Here is a 19,666-nt window from a genome sequence, read left to right on the forward strand (position 1 = left end):
GCCTCATCCTCAGGGTTCAGAGTCAAAGGCCAGATCCTCACTGGTGACCTGAGGGTTAGGGCCTCAAGCCAGAGCCCAGCGAGGGTTAGGCCTTGCTTTCCCATCACCTGTCAGGACTGTGTATATTTCTCAGAATTTGCACTTGTCTTTATTAATTTAAACCAAATGGACATTCAAGATGCAAAACTCATATTAAGCATAACCATTAGGTTGTCTCTGGGGAGCCCAGATCTCTTCTGGGTTTTGTGAGCTGGGAAAATGGATTCGAATGTGGTTCCTGGGAATGAGGACCCATAGCTCAGCCTCGGACAAGAGGGAGAGTAGGAAGAAAGAAGACCTTAGGAGGAGGCCTTAGGCATCAGCGAAGGGCAAAGAGACCCTACCTCCAAAGGGACATGTGATGGATCCAAGATTCCTGAGCCAAGACATCTCGGGATCTAGGAAAGAGATGCAGACAGATGAGGAACAATCCTGGCTCTGTGTGGAAGGGACTCCATCCCGGAAGCCCCAGAGGCAGGAACTGTATCTAGTTAGCTTGTCGCTGTATACACAATGCCTGGCACACTGTGCTTGGTAGTATTCGGTGAATGAATGAATGAATGAATGAATGGACTATATAAATCAGTCACGTGGGGTGTCAGATGTGGATAGAGTAGGAAGGACTTGGAGGAAGGAGGTGTGGGTCTGTCTCCTCTGTGCCTTGGGCCCTACAACTACCCTGGGCACAACTGGACTGGGTTGTGGTATAGGAGAGCCCATAGTAACTCAGTGAACTCTAATGACCCAGATCCGAGACTGTCAGGTGGCCAGATTCCAGATTACTAACAAGAGCCCATGGTATTAACACATCACTTACCTAAGCATCAACTGAGCACAGCCTCTGCAAAGCCATGTGTTCGGTGTTAGGATTCATAATCCAAATCTGCCCTCACGGAGATAGGCAGACAAGAAACCATGAAGAAACATTAAGGAACTATGCAAAGCAGTACCAATCAGTCCCAAAGGAGTGCTTCAGAAAACTGGATCACTCAGAGATCAGGGTTGGAGTCATTTCTTTGGTCTAGGGTGGCCAGAGCACAAAGCCTTGTCAAGGAGAGTTGGTTCTTAAAAAGCAAAGGAAATTCCAAGTGAGGGCCAAAGCACGAGTAAGTGAAGGGGGCAGAAGGTGGAAGGGGTTTGGAGGGCAGAGTGGATTGACCTCGTGGCAGAGCTGAAGGGTGGACCAAGGTTAAATTCATGGTGGAGACCTAATTGTGTTGGTCCTGCCCACCAGGAACTGTTATCAAGATCACAGAATTAGGGACTTCCCTGGTGGTGCAGTGGTTGGGAATCCACCTGCCAATGCAGGGGACACGGGTTCGAGCCCTGGTCTGGGAGGATCCCACATGCTGCGGAGCAACTAAGCCCGTGTGCCACGGCTGCTAAGCCTGCACTCTACAGCCCACGAGCCACAACTACTGAGACCACATGCCACAATTACTGAAGCCCGTGCACCTAGGGCCCGTGCTCCGCAACAAGAGAAGCCACCACAATGAGAGGTCGGCGCACTGCAGCGAAGAGTAGCCCCTGCTCGACGCAACTAGAGAAAGCCGCGTGCAGCAACGAAGACCCAACACAACCAAAAGTAAATAAATAAAATTGATTCTTTAAAAAAAAAAAAGATCACAGAATTAGAATCTTTGTGCAACACTTTCTTGATCCTTTCTTGCTTGTATTAGAGATGCCTAGGGAAGGAGTTTGAAAGGGCATGTGACCTCACTGCTGCCATCATGAAGAAGTGACTTTGAAACACAGATCTAAAGAGCTGCCCAGTTCAACTCCCCATCTGATGCCTGAACCGATTCTGTGCTCTCCCCACAGCGTGGTCATCCTGTGCGTATTGGAAATCCTGCCACTGATAAAGAATTCACCCTTGAGGGAGCTTGTACCCTCTTCAGACAGCTCTGTTGAAATCTCTTCCTTAAAGGGAATCACAACAAAATGCCGTCCTGTAACTTATATCAATGCATTAGTCCTGCTCCGCCTGCTCCCGCCCCCTGCCTGCTAGCTGCACAGAACTGATACCGTCAGAACTTCTGGGGCGCCAAGGAACAGATGGCTCAACCCAAATTCATTAAAAACAAAAAGAAGAAGAAGAATTTGAAAGTTCAGGGGAAGATCAGGCTTCAGGCACAGCTGGATTCAGGATCTAAGCAATGTCACCAGGACTCGATTCTTTCTACCTCTGCTCTGTCTGCACTGTACTGGCTTCAGTCTTGGGTTCCTGGTAGTTACAAGATGATTGCCAGAAATCCAGCTTTCCATGCTCTCAGGATCAAATTTAACGGGAAAGACCTCTATCTTGACGCCAGCAGTCCCAACAAAAGTGTCATTGAATGTCACTGGCACTGCCCGGCCCTGAAGCGATCACCATGGTCTGGGTAGGGTATCATGACGGCTTGATTGTCTCAGGCCTGGGTCACATGCTTCACCCCTAAGCTGGGAGTGGAACCTTCACCCAGTGCCCCTGAGCTGAGAATGGGAGAAAGTGGACCCACAAATACAGGGCTGATGCTTTGGAGGAGGGAAAATGTTTGAGGTAGAGCAAACTGACATAGGCCAGGATACCCGCTTCCATGCCACAACCGTGCAGATTGCAGAAAACTAGCGTGCTTCCCTGAGTTCTTGTCCTGTCCCTCAGTCTTTAACCAGCAGATGAGTTATCCACCATAAGGCTGCCCTGCCTTTGCTTTGTCATGCAGACTTACAGAACTGCCTTTAAACAAAGTTTCAATGTCACCCAGAGGCTCCTCTTCAGCTGCCCGGTCTCTTCCATCTCCACGCCTTTTGGCAACTCTGTCATCTGCTCAAATAATCCCCTTTCTTGTTTACCAAGGTCAGCTGTCAAGGGAAAGCTCTAGCCTTGTTCATTACATAAACCTGGATCAGGATATTCCATGGTGTGTCTGTCTGTCTATCTCTCTCTCAGAGAATTTATTATTTAAGCCAGGTCCCTCTTGAAGGGCAGTCCCCATGAAAGGGACTAAAGATGCCATCCTCGGTGTCCCAAATCCCACAAAGCGGGAGGCCACTCCCATGGGTGTGGGGTGGCCAGCTCCAGCAGCTGTCTAGCTGTGAACATGTGCCAGAGAGTAGAGACCTTCAAAGTGCCATGGTGCTGCAGCAGCACATGCATGAGTGGACAAACGAGTGAAGTAAAAGCAGGTTACATAAAGCAATCCAGCCAGGTGCCCGGCTTGGCAGCCCCTGCTGGGTCTTCAGAAGACTCCCATGGAACGTGATGAGTTCTCTAGAGAAGGAAGCATGGGTCAGAGGCTCTAGCAGTCTCAGAAACGTTCTATCATAAGAAATAAACACGCCAATCCCTTACCAAGATAAAGTGAGCACCATAACTGTAAAATGTGAGATTGATCTTTGAAAAATCACTTCAGAATGCAGACACTCGAATGGGTGCAGCTTCCCTCAATGCCTCTGTGGCTGCACACATTTTCAAAGTGCCACTTGGGGAAAATCTCTCATATTTCATATTGAGCTTATGGGCATGCCAAGAAAATCACCCTCATCCCTTCGTAGTCATGCCTCTGCTGTTGGATTTTTTTCTTTAAATTCCCAAATGGTATTGTCCAGTATGATGATCCCATATTGATCAGATTTTTGGCTATTTCTAAAAACCAAAGCCACTTTCAGAAAACACAAATTTGTAACCATTTCTTACAATGTCATTTCCAAAAGTTATACTTTGTATCTCAATGATACCCACCTAGCTGCCCTAAGAGTGTGGCCTGGAAACAGGTAGCCAGCATGGTGATCCTTCCCTATGGAGACCCACACATCCAGGCTTTCCACTGTGGTTGCCTAGTATGAACTTGCTGATGTGCCTAAAACACCAGGGATCAAAGGAGGAATTTCAGAAGAGGTCATCAAGTTCAACTTGGTTCATGAATATCTTCCACAAGGGTCTCAATAAATATCTGTCTGCTTGAACACCTTAAGGGATGAGGAACTCACTCGCTGCTCATTCCATCTCTGGAGAGACCTATTGTCATTGACGTTTGAGTAGAAACAGACTTGACTGTAGCCTACATCCATGGCTCCAAATTGTGCTTTGGGGACCACACAGAATATATTCAATGCCTATTCTTCTATGTTATGGCTCTTTAATTATTCTACAACTGGAAAGGAAGAGAGATAGAGATAAGAATGGAGGGAGAGACAGAGAGGAAGAGAGAGAGTAGGTCTTCTCTTTTCCAAGTTAAATATTCTCAGTTCTTTCACCTCCTGGTAGTAATATTTATAAGACCTCTGAGGATATAGCACTGCAGACCCAACACTGAAGTGCATTAAGCCAAATTCCACATAATAAAAGGTAATGTTCCTACTTCCTGGAAAGGCATAAAGCACACTGAAAGTGATTTAACCCTTTAATATCTTCAGAGTAGTTGTTAGGCCATCAAAGGAGAAAATGTATGAATTAATGATGTCTTCAGGGAAAAACGTTACTTCAGTTCCTAGAAAGCTTTAAGTTAGAAACTTTGTTTTTTAGCAAGATTTTGTCTCTTATTTTCAAATTCATCATGTGAAAAGTCAGAGTAACACTACCTTTACTGTGTCCAAAAAGAAATCTTTGTAAGGGAGCCATCAATAGGATTCTCATTGCCATAGATGCTCTGTCACAAATTAGAATCTTGGAATATTAGTGCAAGGGAAAAAAATTAAAGATTAAGAAGTCTTCGTTCTTAGTGCACAGCCAGTTCTGCTCCTTTGCTTGTGGGTGGTCCAGGGCCTTGCCAAGATCCCCCTCAGGGAGTCAGGGGCAGGACCAGGAGCCGGACCAGAACCCAAGTTCCCTCATTTGCAGTCCTGTGCTTTTTTTTTTTTTTTTTTTTCCTTTTAATGGCACCTAGCTGCATCTTGGGTGAAATCTGATTGTTATGTTGATTTGTGTTTCCCTGATGGCTAATGATGTTGAGCATCTTTTCATGTGAGTTTTGGCCATTCTTTCATCTTCTTTTGTGAAGTATCTCTGCATGTTTGTTGCCTATTTTTAAATTGGATTTCTGGGGGGTTTTTTTGGTTTTGTTTTGTTTTTTTGGCAGTACACAGGCCTCTCACTGTTGTGGCCCCTCCCGTTGCAGAGCACAGGCTCCGGACGCGCAGGCTCAGCGGCCATGGCTCACGGGCCCAGCCGCTCCGCGGCATTTGGGATCTTCCCAGACCAGGGCACGAACCCATGTCCCCTGCATTGGCAGGCGGACTCTCAACCACTGCGCCAGCAGGGAAGCCCTCTGGTTTTTATTATTGATTTGAAGGAGTTTTTAATATATTCTGAAACCTAATCCTTTCTTAGACATACATATTACAAATATCTCCTACCTGTGCCTTAACTTTTCATTTTCTTTACAGTACCTTTCGAAGGGCACTCATTTTTAATTTTGATGAAGTCCAACTTCTCAATTTCCTCTTTTTGGTTGTTCATTTGCCTGCCCCACATCTGTGAAGATTTTCCCCTATGTTTTCTTCTAGAAGCTCTATAATGTTAGCTTTTACATTTAGGTCTATGTTATATCTCAAATTAATTTTTCCATGTGTTATAAAGTAGGGGCTGAGGTCCTTTTTTTCATAAGGATATCCGGTTACTCAGCATTGCTTGTTAAGAATACTATCTTTTCAGATTGAATTACCTTGACAGCTTTGTCAAAAACTGACAATTTGTATTGGTCCCCTCGATTCTTTTCATTTTCTCCACCCATCTCTTCGGGGTCCTGCTCTGTGCTAGCCAACACCAGGGGACTTGTACCAATGTTCATTACAGCTTTATGCATGATAACCAAATATTGGAACCGGCCAAATGTTTATTAACAGGAAATGGATAAATGGTGGCATATTCATACAATGAAATACCACTAAGCGATAAAAAGGAATGCGCTACTGATACACGCAAACACATGAATAAATCTGAAAAACATATTCTGAGCAAAAGAAACCAGACATAAAAGAGAACATACCATATGATTCTATTTATGTGAGCCTCTGGAACAGGGCTATGGTGATAGAGAGGGAAACGGTGGTTTCCTCTGGGCGGCGACAAGAAAGTGGCACAGGGGAACTTCCTGAGGTATTAGAAATATTCTACGCTTAATTGGGATGCTGGTTCCATGGGTACATACATTTTTTTGTTAGTATTCATCCAACTGTATATTTTAAATCTATGTATTTAATTCTGTGTAAGTTATATCTTAACTTTTTTAAAAAAGAGGGAAAACAAAGGAAAAAATTAGGTCACAGGATGCGGAGAAAATTCTCAGTGGGACCCCCCAAGCAAACAATGCCAACTCCTCAGTTCATCCAAGTATTCTGACTGCAGTGGGGTCAGATGCACTCAGCACCACTGCCATGGTTGTCTTTCAGAGACCCAAACGGAAAGGTCTCCTTTTTCATATGTCAATTTGCTGTTTACAACACACACTCCCGTGCATTACCTCCTTTGATCCTCACCACAAGATCACACGTGGAAGAAAAGTTTTTATTACTATTATTATTATTATTATCTCCACCACTTTTTTTAGAAGATAAAGCTTGTGGTTATGTGGCTCACCCAGACCACCTAGATGGTCAGTTGTAGAGCCGAACTAAAGGGCAAGTCTTCCAGTAACAGGCTCCGTGTCCTTTCCAGCATGCCAAGGCGCCTGGCCCTCACCATCCAAGTGGGGATTGATGGGATGCTGGGAGAGCAGAAATGGAACACAGGACCGGTGCCTGGCAAAGGCAGGAAGGCTGCCTGGGGCAGGATATTGGAGAGTGAGCAGAGGGGTTGATGATAGGCAGGAAGGGTGACAAGGCCCACCTTCACCTGCTCCGTAGTTTGGCATATATGTCCTCAGAGAACCTTAAACACACCAGGAACTCAGAATATGCCTGTACCTGAAGGTACTTCACCAAATCTTCCAGGCCAGCAGGGTGAGTCAATTATGATTCCTCTAGTAGCAACTGATAGAAAACCCAACTCAAATTGACCCAGACAATGACCAGAGGGGAATGCTGGGTTCAGGCTGTCTTTTGCACATCACTCAGTATTATTACTTCCCTGTTGTCTTCATACTCAGATCTGTTCTCTCCTTGCTGGGCAGCTCCATCTTACAGCCTCCTAGGTTCAAGTTCAGCAAAGAAACAAAATACGGTTGTGTGTATTTGTTTTCCAATAGTTCTTGCCAAAGTCCTGAGATTTGCTCTGATTAGACCAGCTTGGGTCATGGGTCCATGATGGTGGGGGACTATGCTTGGGTACTATGATTGCCATAACTCTGGGTCATAAACCCATCCCCTAAACCAAGAGGAACAAGAGTGGAAAACGGGTAGAACCTTGAGCTAAAGTCAGTTACTATGGCCAAAGAAGGGTGAATGGATATCGAGAAGGCCAATTTCAAATACCCACGATGCAATAAGATGCCCACCACATAGATCTCACTAGAAGGTAATCTCCAATAGGACAGGATCCTTTCCATGTTCACTGCTATGTCCCCTAGAAAACTACTTGGCACATAGTAGGTACTCAGTAAATAGTGATATTTATCATACAAATGAATAAATGAGCGAAATTCAAGCTTTCAGAGAAGCTGCTAAGTATGGTATCACACGGTTTGGGTTTGCTCATCACTTCCTTGGCCCAAACTAGGATTTCAGGAAAGAGTTGGGTGCAGAGCCACCTCCAGCAGCTATGCCTGTTTGTGTGACGTCCATCTCCCTGAAAGTCCATTTGCCACTTGAGCTTAAAGCAGACAACACGTGTCTTTTCTATCATGGTGCAAGTGACATTGATGAGTTTCACAAGCTAATATACATATTAAGACTGTCTCTTGAAGCCCAACTTCTAAAGAAATCTTTCCACCCTTTGTGTCCTTCGTTCTTCCTCAAAGAGCTTAAGGAGACCCTACTGCAAGGGGATAATGTGTATAGAGCAGCAGTGGACAGATATGCACACATCTTGGCACAGGGGCCCCAAACAGCACTTCCAGTGACCAACAGCACAGGCTTCCGGATTTCCAAAAGCTATTACCCTGTAGGTGTACAGCCTTTGCAGAGATGGAACTGGGAATAAAGGTTGCGTTACCTGACTTGCTACTCACCAACTTCTCCAAATACGGCTCCCAAGGCCATGGAGTTCTCTAATCATAATGTATGGGATTTCAAGGATAACATGAAAACCCCATATTGTTTGTAAAGTTTGGAACGTGTGTTTATTTTTCTGAGAAGAGCGTCCATAATTTTTATCTGATTCTCGGAAAGCTTCATAGGAAAAACAATTCAAGAACCTCTGCTTTAGTAATTATCAGATCGAATCACCTATGACCCTGGTAAACTTTGATCAGCAGCAACTCCAGCCCTGTGCCCCAGAGGCATTAAACAGCTTCTTTTTTAATGATTCCAATTGGATAACAAAGATTTTCTCTCATGGTCAGACTTGGAATCAGGTCCACCTGGGCATCTGATGTACCCAACCTACATTTGGATAGGTTGAGGGCCCCTGAACATGAGGACAGAGGAGTGAAGTGGCCTGGGGTGGAGCTGTGTATTCCATCCAGGGTGTCCCTGAAGACTGACATTTCGAAACTTCTATAACTAGGGCTCTCTTCCCAAAAGGCATGACCCACCTTCGCAGGATAGGTGTCCTCAGGGCTTTGTCCTACGCCATCCACACTTTCTTGCCTAACCTTCTCCATTAAGACCTTAGAGGCATTTATACAAGATTCCCAAGACTGGGTCAGGATAAGGATAACCAGTCCAAAAGAACTGGCATTTGATGACCAGCTGCCAATGATCACTTTCTGGAAGTCTCTTGACTCAGGGATAGTGGACATCTCTCGTCTTTCTACCCAGCATCAATCTGTCCTTCTTATGTTAACAGTCCTTCATTTTTTTCTGGGGACAACTGTGGTGTAAGAGCCTAAAATTAAGATCCAATATTATGTGCTGTCCTGACATCTGGTGAAACCAGGAGGGCTTCAAACGGCCTAATTGCTAATTTCCCATGGAAACTGGGGGTCACTCCAATTGTTCATGCTATTCCTGGGTGCAACCCTCATGTAGCCCTGTGTGCCATGCAGTGTCCTCCTTCCTGGGACTATGAGTGCATGTCACTACTAAACCACTGTCTACCTCACCTATCCAATGCCAGGGGTCAGGTGTCCTATGTTGGCTATCCCTATAACCCCAGGTCAGGAACCCCTCCCTCACCCAAGAGGGGAATAGGAGGTGATTAAGACAATCAGCATCTCCACCCTCACATCTTGTGCTTCCGGTAAAGCTGACCTCACCCTGGCCTCAAAGATGTGCATTTGACTCAGGCCTGGCCAATCAGAGTATACGTTCTTTTGGCCACAGTGATTGGTCAGAGATGGACACATGACCTGGTTAGAACCAATGAGATACAATGCAACATCTCCTCCCACCGCTGAGAAAGGCACTTCTCTTCTTGCTTCAACTTAGACCTTGGAGGAGGTGGGACTGGAGCTGGCCCCTTTCACCACAAAGATCCTGAGAATTACGCTAGTATGGAGGAGAAAAGGGATAAGATTTAGAGAGATCAGGCCCCACTGGCATTGTAAGAGGCCCTGGGGGAAGTTAGGCCTAAAGCTACTAATACTTGGACTTCCCAGTTCTCTAAGCCACAGCATTCCTGGATTTGGTTAAGACAGTTTGATTAGGATTTCTTCTGTCATCGAGACCTAATTGAATCATTAAAATCTCTTATATCAATCACAGAGTGTTTGCCAAATAGCCACCATGTGCCAAGCACTGCTGAGGGATATGTGGGGGACAAAGAGGTACAGGGGCTACAGAAGTTTAGTGAGCAACATCAACTCCCATGAAGCAGAAAGCCAATGACTAAGGGTTACAGTCAATGGCGCCAGCACTGGCAAGGATAGCTGAGCACATGGCTATTCTGTCCATCCATCAGCCGTAGAATAACATTCCATTCCAGAATGACTCCCCGCTCTCTCCTTAGCCTCTAGCGATCCACGTGCATGACCAGGAATTGTCAGCAAGGGACAGTAGGAGAGAGTGATATCACCAGGACAAAGCTGGCCCCTTCCCACTCTACCTGAAGCTCACCTCCTTATTCAATTCACAGGTCTGTTTTATAACTTTCCAGGACACAAGATGTTCTGACACTTGAGTAATAAGTGATATTCACAAGATGTTTTCCCCTTCTCCACGCCAAGGGTGCTAATGAGAATGGGTGCCATATCTCCCCTCTTCCCAACCTTTGTCCAAGTAGTAAGGTAACAGCCCTCCCTCCCTTTTAAGTTCATCATCAGTAGATGTAGACAATAACAACATCCTTAATCTACACAGAGAGAAAGCAAAATAGAGATGCCAACAACCCAGAAGAGTTTCCTTGGTTTTGTCCTGGTGAGTTGAAGCACAAGGTTAATAATAGGACAAAGTCTCAGTGGTCCCACAAGGCAGGGCAGCCAGATATCCCTTTAATCACTATTAACAGTGTTAACAAATTGAAGGATAAAAACCGTATGATCATTTCAAGAGATGCAGAAAAAGCTTTCAACAAAATTCAACACTCATTTATGATAAAATCTCTCCAGAAACTAGGCACAGAGGGACCCTACCTCAACATAATGAAGGCCTTATATGACAAACCCACAGCCAACATCATTCTCAATGGTGAAAAACTGAAAGCATTTCCTCTAAGATCAGGAAAAAGAAAAGGTTGCCCACTCTTACCACTATTATTCAACATAGTTTTGGAAGTTTTAGCCACAGCAATCAGAGAAGAAAAAAAAAAAATAAAAGGAATCCAAATCAGAAAAGAAGGAGTAAAACTGTCACTGTATGCAGATGACATGATACTATACATAGAGAATCCTAAAGATGCTACCAGAAAACTACTAGAGCTAATCAAAGAATCTGGTAGAGTAGCAGGATACAAAATTAATGCACAGAAATCTCTTGCATTCCTATACACTAATGATGAAAAATCTGAAAGAGAAATTAAGGAAACACTCCCATTTACCACTGCAACGAAAAGAATAAAATATCTAGGAATAAACCTACCTAAGGAGATGAAAGACCTGTATGCAGAAAACTATAAGACACTGATGAAAGAAATTAAAGATGATACAAACAGACGGAGAGATATACCGTGTTCTTGGGTCGGAAGAATCAACATTGTGAAAATGACTATACTACCCAAAGCAATCTACAGATTCAATGCAATCCGTATCAAACTACCACTGGCATTTTTCACAGAACTAGAACAAAAAATTTCACAATTTGTATGGAAACACAAAAGACCCCAAATAGCCAAAGCAATCTTGAGAAAGAAAAACGGATCTGGAAGAATCAGGCTCCCTGACTTCAGACTATACTACAAAGCTACAGTAATCAAGACAGTATGGTACTGGCACAAAAACAGAAATACAGATCAATGGAACAGGATAGAAAGCCCAGAGATAAACCCACGCACATATGATCACCTTATCTTTGATAAAGGAGGCAGGAATATACAGTGGAGAAAGGACAGCCTCTTCAATAAGTGGTGCTGGGAAAACTGGACAGGTACATGTAAAAGTATGAGATTAGATCACTCCCTAACACCATACACAAAAATAAGCTCAAAATGGATTAAAGACCTAAATGTAAGGCCAGAAACTATCAAACTCTTAGAGGAAAACATAGGCAGAACACTCTATGACATAAATCACAGCAAGATCCTTTTTGACCTACCTCCTAGAGAAATGGAAATAAAAACAAAAATAAACAAATAGGACCTAATGAAACTTCAAAGCTTTTGCACAGCAAAGGAAACCATCAACAAGACGAAAAGACAACCCTCAGAACAGGAGAAAATATTTGCAAACGAAGCAACTGACAAAGGATTAATCTCCAAAATACACAAGCAGCTCATGCAACTCAATATCAGAAAAACAAACAACCCAATCCAAAAATGGCCAGAAGACCTACATAGACATTTCTCCAAAGAAGATATACAGATTGCCAGCAAACACATGAAAAGATGCTCAACATCACTAATCATTAGAGAAATGCAAATCAAAACTACAGTGAGGTATCTCCTCACACTGGTCAGAATGGCCATCATCAAAAAATCTACAAACAATGAATGCTGGAGAGGGTGTGGAGAAAAGGGAACCCTCTTGCACTGTTGGTGGGAATGTAAATTGATACAGCCACTATGGAGAACAGTAGGGAGGTTCCTTAAAAAACTAAAAATAGAACTACCATATGACCCAGCAATCCCACTACTGGGCATATACCCAGAGAAAATCATAATTCAAAAAGACACATGCACCCCAGTATTCATTGCAGCACTATTTGCAATAGCCAGGTCATGGAAGCAACCTAAATGCCCATCGACAGATGAATGGATAAAGAAGTCGTGGTACATATATACAATGGAATATTACTCAGCCATAAAAAGAAACGAAATTGAGTTATTTGTAGTGAGGTGGATGGACCTGGAGTCTGTCATACAGAATGAAGTAGGTCAGAAAAAGAAAAACAAATACCGTATGCTAACACATATATATGGAATCTAAGGGGGAAAAAATGTCATGAAGAACCTAGGGGTAAGACAGGAATAGAGAATGGACTTGAGGACACAGGGAGGGGGAAGGGTAAGCTGGGATGAAGTGAGAGAGTGGCATGGACATATATACACTACCAAACGTAAAATAGATAGATAGCTAGTGGGAAGCAGCCGCATAGCACAGGGAGATCAGCTCCTGCTTTGTGACCACCTAGAGGGGTGGGATAGGGAGGGTGGGAGGGAGACGCAAGAGGAAGGGGATATGGGGATACACACATGCATATAGCTGATTCACTTTGTTATACAGCAGAAACTAACACAACATTGTAAAGCAATTATACTCCAATAAAGATGTTAAAAAACAAAAACAAAAAAAACAGAACCTAAGGATGCTATGTGGTTTCTGAAAGACTTCCAATAAGAATCATGAGCGTTGTCCAGGTTTGTGCTTCAAAGAGTCTATTTCAATGATCTGGATTATCCGTGACCTGGCAGAGCTGGGTTCCCCACCGCAAAAGTTCTAAGCCAGAGAGATGAGTTTGGAAAAGACGGAGAGAAATGGCTGAAAGGCCAAGGGGATCATTTTGGGAGGAAGGTTGTGCAGCCTCTGGGGTGTAATCGAGGCCACGCTCCAGGAGCAGGAAGGCTGCCAGGACAGGTGCAGCAGCAGCTTAGCTGACAGCTCCCACCATTGCGGCGGGGTGGGGTCGGAAGGCTGGTTTTAGGGAGAGCCTGCAAGACCAGATTAAATTAAGGGGGGAGCAGCATGAAGAGGAGGCACCCCCTTTTATCCTCAAAGCCCTTTTCAAAAAACTGAATTTGAAAACAGCCCGACCTCCCGGGAAGTGCTGCAGGGGAGCGCTTCTGCCAGCCAGTTTTAAAGGGAGGAGTGAGGCAGAGGCACCCTGAAGGGGCCAGAACCAAGAAAGCAGCATCCTTTAAAGCAGATGCTCTCATGTGACCACCCACCACTGCTCCCAAGAGGTCAAGGACTTTGAAAACTGCCTTCAAAGGGAATAGACTGACGACCATTCCCCACCTTCTCCTTGTGGGGAAAAATGTGAGAACTTCTAAATTGACAGACTGCATGAGCAACCTCAGCCTCCTGAGAAATTAGGAAGAGCTTAGCCAGTGATTCCGGGATTTCAGCCATTCACTCAGTGTACCTCAAGCTGAGTGTCACTCAAGCAGCTGCAGCCTTGCCAGTTCTGGAATATCAGACCAGGCTTGCCAGAGGGAGGTGGGAAAGGGTCATTGCTTTTTATTATTAAAATCCCCTGCTGGAGGACTTGTACACCAATGTTTATATCAGCATTATTGACAATAGCCAAAAGATGGAAACAACTCAAGTGTCCACAGACAGATGAATAGATAAACCAAGTGTGATTATACATAAAATGGAATATTATTCAGCCTTAAGAAAGAAAGAAAGAAAGAAAGGCTGACACTTGCTACAACATGGACAAATCTTGAGGACATTATGCTAAGTGGAATAAGCCAAAACAAGAAGACAAGTATATGATTCCACTTACAATAAGAGGTACCAGGAGTAGTCAAATTCATGGGTAGGAGACTAGCATTGTCTCGGGGTGGGGAGAGAAATCAAACATTAGGGTTTAATGGGTATATGGAGTTTTGGTTTGGGAGGATGAAAACATTCTGGAGATGGATGTTGGTGATGGTTATATAACAATGAGAATGCACTGAACGTCACAAAACTGTACACTTAAAAATGGTTTAAATGGTAAATTTTATGTTATACCTATTTTACCACAGTGAAAAAAAAAAAAATCCCCTGCTGGAAGAATTTCCCATCTTGGTGTTTTTCCATCAACCAAAGAACCATGCACAGCAATGATTCACGGCATCCCTCAAAGCTAATACTGTTTACCATTTTGTTCTCATTTCCATTCTCATCTGTGTTTTCAATTCCTCTTTTCTGTGCCTGACAATGTGTTCTTTTTCGGCAACTAACTTTTTCTAAATTGCAAGCGCCATGGAGTAAACTTTCCACTGGATGTAAATAAACAAACAAAAAACTGGGTTGTAATATCCTAACACTCCAGGCTTCCTATTTCAATACTTTGGCACAGAAACTCATACTGGGTTAAACTTTTTAATATAGGATAATAAAAGCATAAAAGCTCTGATTTTTTTTTTTTTTTTGGCTAAAGATTTTAGGCATACATAACTTTCTGCTTAATAACCTAAGAGCAATTTATCTAAATTTTCATAATATGCAAGGAATGAAAAGGTCAAATGGAGAAAGTGACTTAATTTTTTCAAAGCTCTCTGCACTTTATAAATTCATCCTTCATTTTAATGCCATCACTCATATCTATCTGGCAGCATTTTTTCACTTTCTTCCTTTCAAAAGGGACGTGGTGCCAGCAAAAAACTTACACAGAAAATTCTAAAACAATAAAGACAAAGGAACATCCCCCTTTAAAAGGAGACAGAAGGGAATTCCCTAGCAGTCCAGTGGTTAGGACTCCGTTCTTTCACTGCCGAGGGCCCGGGTTCGATCCCTGGTCGGGGAACTAAGATCCCGAAAGCCACAGGGTGCAGCCAAAAAAAAAGAGACAGAAGCAGGATTTCCGGAAGTATCAGAATCACCAATGTGCTGATTAAAGTTGCAGATGCTCTACTGAAGGAGAATCTCTGGGAACACTGGCTCTGGATCCACTTTTTATTAAACAAGGTCCCTGGTAACTAAGGGAAGCCTGGACTAAAGCAAGATGGTGGACAAGACGCAGTTGGGTTTTGGCCAGGAGGGCTGCATGTCAAAAGGCTGGCTAATGAGGAGCAGACATGTGGACCCAGGGCCTGTCTGGCTCCACAGTACCCCCCTGACCTGGGTGCCCATCCCCTGTGCCTCATAGCCCCAACACCTCCACTTCCAGTATCCTTAGATACTCCCATTGGTTGGCTTTGAGTGGACAGTGGACCACTGCTCCCTCAGGATCCTTAGTTAATGAGGACAAAAAAGTAATGGCCAGTCTGGGCAGGAGCCTCAACTGCCCTCCTTCAGCCTCCCTGACTGGACTCACCACTGTGGGCATTGCCCTGACCAGAGCTGCTGCCAGGCCACACTTCATTCAACCTGAGCCCCCTTACGGGCCTGCTGGAGTGGCTGGACCAGGATGAGCAAAAGGATCTTTGTCTCAAGTATTAAGTCTCAACTATTGCTGTGGCTACCTTGCATTTGCAATGCCTGGCATGGGCTGAGAGGGGCATGGCAGCATCCGGTTCCTAGCACACCCTCTCTGCCCTCTAATTGCTTTAAGACAATATTTTTCATACCTCTGTGAATTATTTACTCATGTATTTATTTACAAGTACTTATATAGCACTTTCGATGTTCCAGACAATCTTCTAAGTGCTTATATTAACTCATTCAATTCTTACAAAAACACTGAAGCAGAGACTATTTACCCTTGTTAAAAACTGGGGCAACTGAAGCACAGAAAGGTTCAGAAATTTGCCCACAGTTGGTAACTGGTGGAACTGGTTAAAGCCAAGGCAGTCTGTCTTCACAATCTGTGCCAAGCTGTTTAAATAAGGTATATATGAGTTAAAAATAAAATAAAGCACTTCAATAAAAACAAACAGTGTGTTAAGTTCTGGTTACTGTTCCCTGTCTTGAGGCTTTGTTGAAAGAGGAAATTAAAGTGCATTTCTGAGAGGTGTTAAAGGAAAAAGCACAATACTAAAGCTCTCTCACTGACATCACTGGAAAAGAGAGAGAACTGTAAAACAAGTAACTTTCTCATTTTGTGGGTCAGTGCTATTTAATGCCACCAAGGGCACAATTTATGGCACCTTTTAGGGAAACAACCTGCTGATAAATTATTGGTTTGTACTTAGCCCACCTGTGAATGCCAGAGAGCAGTTTCTTTTCTTATAGTTTAAACCTCTTCTTCATAACTATGCATATGCTGTGGATTCCCTGACAAGACCTTATCTTTTTTGGGCAAACTGACATCTTAGCCCTAGCCACGTGATCAGAATCTCTGCAAGTTGAGTCTAAATTGACAATGCTTTTATAGTTGAACATTTCCAATCAATGCACAGCCATCAGTTGGTCTAGGACAGTGGTTCACAACACGTGGTCTCTGAGTCAGCAGGAGCAGCATCACCTGAGAACTTGTTAGAAGTACAGATTCTCTGGCCCAACCCAGATCTACTGAATCAAAAGCTGTGGAAAAGAGCCCAGTGTTCTGTGTTTTAACTAGTCCTCCCAATTTGAGAAAACTGGTCTAGAAAAATAATTACCAAATATCATGCATACTTTAATAAAAAATTCATGTCAATTTCTTACCACGAGTTAGGTTTCTAAGAGCTTATCTGATATTAAATACTGGCTCTACATTTTACTGCCTATGTGGGTTTAGGCAGGTCATGTAACCTCTGTAAATCTCAGTTTCCTTTTCTGCAAAATGCAAATAATGAGACGATATATAGGGTGCCACCTGGGAAAAAAATGCATCCAGAATGCTGACAGCACATAGAATATGACAAATGCTCGAGATATGTTTGTGTTGGTGTTATTGCCGTTAGCATCTTCACGGGCGCAACAGCATTGGTTAAAGAATATTTTCAAAGGAGAGGGATCGTGCTGTGGGTGAGAGTCCTCAGACAGCACCCGGCAAAGGCTGCAGACAGATTCCATCTTGTTCAAAATATGTGGCTGCCTGGCCGATCTCTTCGCCCCACTGGCCCAATCTTAGCCTAAAGCACCAGCATCCCCGACTTCGAAGATCCCCAGGATGCAGAGATGGTCCTTTCAGTAGACAGTTCTAACCAGATTCTCCTCCTACCAAGGAGGTATTTGAAAACCGTGGGCGGGGAGGGCCATGGGCTGCGAGAGGAACAGGGTGGACAGGGATGGGGATGAAGAGGAAGGTGGGACCATCCTGGGCAGAGCCCAGTTCTTCCCCTCCCCCACTCCTCCGAGGCCCCTCACCTCTGTCTTCCTGCAGCCACCACGGCCTGCCTTTAAAATGTGCTACTCTCCTGTCCCTGCACACAAACCTTTCCCTCAAACCCTCCCACACAGGCAGCAATTTTCCAACCAAAACTGTACTAAATCCCAAGGAGAGAGAAGGAGGTGGGGAAGGAAAATACACATGAAGATATCAGAGAAACAAATACAGACCCAGAAAACCAGTGGTTTTCACCAAGGACGGGGGTCTGATCCTACACCACCACCTCCACAAGTACCTGTGAACTGACTTTTCCCATTAAACTGGAATCACGGGCCCATCCCAAGGGAAGTGCCACCAGCCAAGGGGAGCCCATGTTGATCTGCAGGCTTCTGTTATCGCATCTGAATTGCTAACCCTAACCTACATCTCTTCATTCTTCCCACTTGGTCCTTTTGGGCTAAGTTCAACCAACAGCAAGGAAGGTCAGGACACTTGCTGACCAACAGCAGACAAGGTCATCAAGTTAGGTCAGAGGTGAGCTGACCCACAGCTGAAGGACGAGAAATAGCCCATCAGATGAAGGACAATAATAATGACAGCTGAGCACCTACGATGTGCCAGGAACTACGCTGAACACGTTACATCTACCCCGTCAGTGAAGCCTCCTAACAAATAGACAAAGGCAATAATAACAAGAGCTATTGTGATCGATTGAGCACTCACCGTGTACCAAGCACTGGCCCAGGCACTTTACATATCTTCATGAATTTAATTCTTTTTTTTTTTTTTTTCAGTACGCGGGCCCCTCACTGCTGTGGCCTCTCCCGTCGCGGAGCACAGGCTCCGGACGCGCAGGCTCAGCGGCCGTGGCTCACGGGCCCAGCCGCTCCGCGGCATGTGGGATCCTCCCGGACCGGGGCACGAACCCGTGTCCCCTGCCTCGGCAGGCGGACTCTCAAACACTGCGCCACCAGGGAAGCCCTGAATTTAATTCTTACTACAACTGTATAAGCTATAGACCATTACTATGCCCATGTTTCAGATGAGGAATTTGAGACAGCAAGAAATTAAGAATTGGAACCGAAGTCACACAGGAGTAAATAGCAGAGGCTGGAGCTGAACCCAGGGACTGACCAGAAAATCCACCGTCCCAAGCACTGAGTTTCCAGGAAGAGGGAGCAGCAGCCATCCAGGGAGAGCCGGGAGTGGTGCCGGCTGGCAGGTTCACTAAGTGCTGGGAAAGTGGTTTTAGCTTCAGGAAATGATTCGCGTGAGATGAAAAAAGTCTGTGGAACCTGGGCCCACAGCACGTGCAGAAAAAAGAAAACAGTCTCAGATGAAAACAAAAGAATTGAGAGTGAAGAAGATGAGCTGCTCTCTCAGCAGCTTCATCAATCAAGGGTTTCGGTAAAGAAGAGGAAACCAAAGCTCTTAGCAGCCATTCTTTGAATGGACTTTATAACATAGACAGAAAAGACAAAGAACCAGACTCAAAAAACAAAACTAAGCACATGAACAAATGAGATCCAAGCAACAAGGAATACACGGTGCCCACACACCAAAGAACAATCGATTAGGACTCTATCCCTGGACCCTCAGCTGCACCCTGTTGGCTCTGAGTCACTTCCCGGTGTCCCTCCATCGGTGTATCATACTCTCAGGTGGGGCATCAGAGTGGCTGAGTCTGGACCAGGGACAAACCCTCGTTCAGCTTCTAGAATCTCTGGCAGAATCTTCTCGGCCACCAAGACGCACACAACACAGGATGCCCTTCCTTTTCCTCCCAAATCCACGCCGTCCACAACAGCTGCCGAGGTCGACTTGTACAGATCCGCCCCGCGCCAGGTTGACAGAGATCCTGAAGATCAGCGAGCCCAGAATGGCGAGGGGTGCAGGATAGAGGCAAACCAGCACACGCCTCTTCAGGAGATGGTTCAGCTTTCATGCCTGAGACTGCTCTTGAAGCCTTCTTCCTCGGTGCCGGTGTCAACAGCCTTGTGAAAAGGTCCCCTCTACGCAGGAGGGCTTAAGACTTGAGGTTCCAATGCCCTCCAGGTGACACGGTCCTTATCACAAGTGATGGCCGTGCAGTGGCCAAGGACGATGATCAAATGCTTCTGGAGTCAGTGGGCTGGAAACGTCTCCCCCTGATGACTGCCTTGGGCCCACCGCTCTT

At 44.8% G+C, this 19,666-nt stretch overlaps 1 protein-coding gene across 1 annotated transcript in view; it reads right to left on the reverse strand.

Annotated features, from left to right (window-relative positions):
- PLPP4 (phospholipid phosphatase 4) overlaps window positions 1–1,389 on the reverse strand; it is a 118,954-nt gene extending 117,565 nt beyond the window's left edge. The window contains exon 1 of the mRNA XM_007469565.1: window positions 1,386–1,389. The gene's annotated coding sequence lies outside the window, so the exon portion shown is untranslated. The remainder of the gene's footprint in view (window positions 1–1,385) is intronic.
- Between the last annotated feature and the right edge of the window lie 18,277 nt (window positions 1,390–19,666).

This window comes from Lipotes vexillifer, unplaced genomic scaffold, assembly GCF_000442215.2.
Source record: "Lipotes vexillifer unplaced genomic scaffold, Lipotes_vexillifer_v1.1 scaffold240, whole genome shotgun sequence".
Taxonomy (NCBI): domain Eukaryota; kingdom Metazoa; phylum Chordata; class Mammalia; order Artiodactyla; family Lipotidae; genus Lipotes; species Lipotes vexillifer.